The sequence below is a fragment of the Lactuca virosa genome, chromosome 5 (assembly GCF_052849685.1).
Source record: "Lactuca virosa cultivar CGN04683 chromosome 5, Lactuca_virosa_CGN04683_v6, whole genome shotgun sequence".
Classification (NCBI taxonomy): domain Eukaryota; kingdom Viridiplantae; phylum Streptophyta; class Magnoliopsida; order Asterales; family Asteraceae; genus Lactuca; species Lactuca virosa.
The window spans coordinates 345452843-345458481 of NC_136430.1; the positions used below are offsets into that span (position 1 = coordinate 345452843).

Consider the following 5639-nt stretch of genomic DNA (forward strand, 5'->3'; position numbering starts at 1 on the left):
TTGACCTTATGTAATACCCTTGAGAGTTGACCTTAAGAATCGGTTGTTTTTCAAGTCTAACCTATGTATTTTGACATGGATTCATGTTGAAATATTTAGTTGAATAACAATGATAGATTTAGCAGTTAGATATTTAGAAGATGATTTAATTTGTGTTTAAGATGAATGCATGAATGTTTAGTTTAAACTACCGTTTGTTGATTGTTTTGTTATACTTTTGTATTTCTTGACACTTTAAACATTTCTAATGTTAAAAAATTGATTGTTTTAGACATTTATCCATAAATTATTTTCGTTGAAAATTTTGTTTTACAAAATGATGTGAAATATTTATTTTAAAAGATTATTTCAAATAAGATTAATGTTTCACTTGGACACAATACCTCTTACGGATTCATGGTTGATTAATGTTATGGACTCATGGTTGATTAATGTTTCACTCTGTCACAATCCTTCCTAATAAATGAAAATAATTTTGCCACTTGTCAATCTCTCATAAGTTTTGACACTTGTCATTTTGTTGTATTTTTTGAAATAAATATTATCCACTTTGTCAATTTTTAATTTGTTTCAGTTTTTAAAATTAAGAGTAAATTACACGAATGGTCCCTGTGGTTTGGGTTAATTCGCACATTTGGTCCCTAACTTTTTTTTTTCAACTCGGACCATCCCTATAGTTTGATTTTGTTTCGCGCTTAGTCCCTCCCAGACCTTAAATGACTATACTGCCTTTGGTTATTTTTAATTTAATTTGTTATTTGTTATTTGTTTATTGTTTATAATTAAAAAACAAATGGCCACCGTTTTCCAGGGCCTTTCCAATCGTGATATACCATATATCTCTTTCATCAAGAACTAACTTTGAACCCTAAGGACCATCTCCCCTGTACTCGTCGACTCCTTGAACCCCAATGAAAAGCTCTCTCTCTTCCTTCCATTCTTGAACCCATCAATGTTGTCGCCGCCATGATTTTCGTCGTATTGTGTCGAAGCCCCAATTCTTGAGTTCGTCAATGTTGCCGTTGGTTTGAACACACCATCGTTGTTGCCGCCATAGAACCCACCATCGTTGTCGCCGCCCTAGTTGTAGAACCCACCAGATTGAACCCACCATCTTCATCGGAGTTGCATACGTTGTGATTGCTGCCAATAAAAAGTCGCAAGAAACCCTCCGACCTCTTACACCGTCAACATCACACTCATTGCTTCTAATTGTTTTTGGCTTTGATTCTTGATCGATTTGGTTCCCAAGCCAGTTAAAGGATCCATTTGGTTCTCGGGTCAATTTAAGGATTGAACTAGCCTTATTTCTTCCAGGTAGGTGGTACCCTTAAGCACTTTCCATTTTTAAGTTTATTGAAGCAGATGCTGTTCTGGAATTTGCAATTGGGCGACCAGTATGTGTATGGATGTTACGAAGTGCTTTTGTACAATGGATTTCACACTTTTGAGTTTTTTGTTTGTCAAATATTTTGTAAATTCAAATTCATTGTTCTATGACTGAACTAGTCTTCTTTGATGAATCCACCACGACAAATGAGGATTTAGGGACATACCGAATGACGGAGATGTAGCCGGAGTATCGTTTCTTTAATTCCAGGATGACGGAGATGTAGCCGGAGGGTTGAAGTTGAACATTTGGGTTTTTCCGGAAAAGATGGTGGCGGCCTTGCTAGACGGAGAAGACGATGGTGGTGGTTGAGGTGATGAATTGGGATTGAATGTGTGGGCACATTGTTGTAATATATATACATAAATTAGTAAATCAAGAAGAAATTATAAATAATGATTTATATAAAATAAATAATAAGAAAAGAAACAGGTGAGGGTAACATAGTCATTTTAGGTCTTGTAGGGATTATGCGCGAAACAAAATCAAAATATAGGGACGGTCCGAGTTAAAAAAAAAGTTAGGGACCAAACGAGTAAATTATCCCAAACCATAGGGACCATTCGTATAATTTACTCTAAAAATAAAGTCATATAAGTACATATATACTTATTTATGTAAACTTCTTATTTATGTAAAGTATTAAATATAACCTATATGATATTAAATTGCACTGAATAGGTTTTTTCATTTATTATTTTAAAGTTTTACATTAAAAAATATTTACAGTTTACACTTTAATGCTTAATCTTTTTTTAAAGTTTTACATTAAAAAATATTTACAGTTTACACTTTAATGCTTAATCTTTTTTTAAAGTTTTACATTAAAAAATATTTACAGTTTACACTTTAATGCTTAATCTTTTTTTAAATCAACACGTGTAATACACGGGTCTCACACCTAGTACCTATTACATACTCATGGTTATGTCTATATTTGTTTACTAGGTGTGAGACTGTGCACTATACAGATTGACAAAATAAAACAATACTAAAACTTTAAAAAATATAATCATTAAAATCATAAATATACAAACAATTACTTAGTTTTATATTGATTCATCTAACAAAAAATATTAGCTTTTCAGTTAATGTATTTATATTACATGGATTCATTTAGTGAGTAAAATAAATCATAGCTAAATTAAGTTTAATTTAGAATAATAATAAAAAAACACTATATCGTATTATCCAAAAAATATGAAATTTTCACTATTATTTATTGCATTTAGCTAATTAAAAAAGATAAACTTAATAGATTTTGATTGTTGTTTCAATCTTGTTAGCGGTAAGAACCCGAATCTTGATTCCTGCTTGAGGAAGTTTATCTATACAATCCGGCACCAGAAACGACAAAAACTAATAGGAAAATTGTGTTATAAGAAAATCTTTATTATTTTATAATAAAATTCATTTTCTGATAATGTTTGATAAGAATTCTTGCTTTAAAAAAATACTCTAATTGTTGCATATATTGGATCTATGATATCAGGACCATGTCACAATTATAGAGCCTCAATTTTTTTTAAAAGGTATTCACCAATATTAAATGATCATTACATTTATTACTATATTGGTATAGTTAAAAAAAACATCATATGAAAGTACCTTGCTATTTAGTGTATATTGGAGGAGTTCGGAAAGCATATGTATACCACATTCAATCATCCATCATAAAATCTAAACAATGTTTTCTCATCCGTTACATTTGGAGATTTATACGGTATGAACCCATATAAAAGAAACATACTATATGAGATTTATAAAGTTTTTTTTGCAATGAGATTTGATTCTCTCTCATTACAACAATATACTTTCAAAAAAGTAAGTTTGTTGTTATGATAGGTAAAGAAATATAAGCAGTATGTAAAAAGGAAGAAGCCCAATCAAAGGTTTTCATCAGCCTTCAAATATTTAAAATTCATATCTCTTTCCTTTCAAAATCTACAAATTTGCACATAACAAAGAAACAACTTTAGTATTCTTTTAATTTGTCAGATGGTAAACTATATAAGTAATATAAAATCCACCTTCACTTTTCTTAAACCATCTTCCTGTCATTGAAGCTTATTATGCAAGTATTTTTCTTAAATTGGTCAAAAAAAAAGATATAACATATTAATGACTCGTAGAAGCCAAAAATCACTACAATCTAATCTGGTTTTTCTTTGTCACACCAAAACACTATGCCATCTGAACTCTATAGGTACAAAAAATCTATATATGTAAGATATCGAGTGAGAATTGAAGATGCCAAAATCATATTTAATATAGTATGGAATGAGTTAGTGCTTGGTTTTAGTTCAAAATTAGTTTCTAAAAAACTCATAATATTTGCAACGGAAGTCTTAAAATTTTTGAACTTAATAACAAATTACAACTCACCAAGGATCTTCTTACAAGTAATGGAAAGAAAACACCAACCATAGAATAGTAAAAGAATAAACAACCTTTGTTGACTTTGGATCCTCAAGGGGAGGATAAGAAGTTGATGAAGAATGTGGAACCTTTGAGACACCAACAATGAACCAACTTGAAGAGATGCTAGTCACAACTCTTAAACTTTAAGCGAAAACCAAAATTTGACTTAAAGAGAGCAAGTAACTTCTTCTAACACTTTGGAAGAACAATGAATGAGGGAGGGAGGAGAAGCTACGGTTTTTATACCAAAAGATGAAGGTATGAAAGCCTTCATAAAGCTAAATCATTACCGAAGAGTTCTTAATGCTTTAAGTAATCCATACCCTAAAGCCTTCATGTCTTTCATGTCTTTTAAGCCATGTTTACTTTCCCTTATTATATATAAAAGACCGTGTCTTGTTTCCTAGAAACTAGCTCACCCTTTTTTTTGCATAAAAAGAGAAAAAAGTTTATTAAATTCTTTTAACTCTTTATAAGATATAAACTTTAACTTTTAACAAAAAGACAAAAGAGTTTTTCTAGTACACGAGTTATTAATTCATAACATATGAAATAATTTGTTACTTGTTATTGTAAAATAATTATTTTCATGAAATAAATATTTTTCCAATTCATTATAAGAGTTTATGAATATTTATTAAAATCAATTTCCAATAAATAATCAATTGTATCAAATTGTTGTTAGTGTGACCCTTAGTATCATATGTTAATTAGCAATATCATTCTAATATGACTCTTGAGCATATTAGATCTTTCAGTTAAAACTATTAAGCAGGATAAAAAGAGTAATTAAAAACTGTTATACTTTATGTTAATAAGAACTAAACAAAGAAGGCTCTCATCAAGCTCGCTTCACAACCATTAACCTATTGTTAAGACATTTTATTTAGTTGAGTTTTATCACATGACATACCTATAACAACATGAAAAAACATTCCCCTTCATACTTACAAGCAGGAACATAAATTCCAAATAATTCAAAAATCTCACTACATCTGTATGCATCCATTTCAATCAATCCCTACTAATACAGAGACATAAACAAAACCAAGCAAGAGGAAGAGTCTCCTTTGTTGTATTTTTTAGTTAAATCACTTGGATGAAAAACAAAATGAAAATCCACTTATACAATATCTAAATACTAACCAATTGTTTAATAAACACATATTCCAATAGTAGTCTACACAATGACACACACTAAAGTTTTCATGGGCATTTTATCAAACACCTACAATGCAATATGTATGGAGAAAATAACAAACATATTTGGATCTAATATAACATCAAATTTATACGATTGATTTTTTAGGTGAACTATAGCATCAAACACAGACGATTTATTTTTTGGGTCAAATATAACATCAAACACACACTAACCTTGCGTTCTTTGCTGATGATTTTGTCAAGCTAAAGCTTTCCTTTTTTTCGCTCCAACCCGATCGTCCAACTCTATCGAGCAATAAGCTGCCGATACCAAAACAAATTGTAAATAAAAGCAGGGTCCATTATAAACACGAAGGGGAATATTTATTGCAACGTAGCCATTGATAGAGAGAAAAAAGATGATTATGGTTTAAGAATAAAGAAGAAAGACAGGGGATTGGTGAGATTAAAGGATCGACAAGAAGCAAAACGGTGACATTTATGGATGTGAGAACCATCAATAATGTAAATATGCCTGATTTTAAGGGATTTTAGATCAATTTCTTCATGATTAATTGGCATTATACATGGAAATGCTGAAATTGGGGGATAAATAAGACATCTAATAAAAGATACAAGCATGAGGGGGAAAAACATTAAATAAATAAATAAATAAATTACAAAA

General features: G+C 30.2%; 1 long non-coding RNA gene across 1 annotated transcript; it reads left to right on the top strand.

Moving 5' to 3' along the window:
- The first annotated feature begins 829 nt into the window (after positions 1 to 829).
- LOC145115969 (uncharacterized) lies at positions 830 to 1786 on the top strand. The gene is made up of 2 exons (XR_013711796.1): positions 830 to 1317; positions 1549 to 1786. It is a non-coding gene; the product is annotated as an uncharacterized LOC145115969 (long non-coding RNA).
- The last annotated feature ends 3853 nt before the right edge of the window (positions 1787 to 5639 follow it).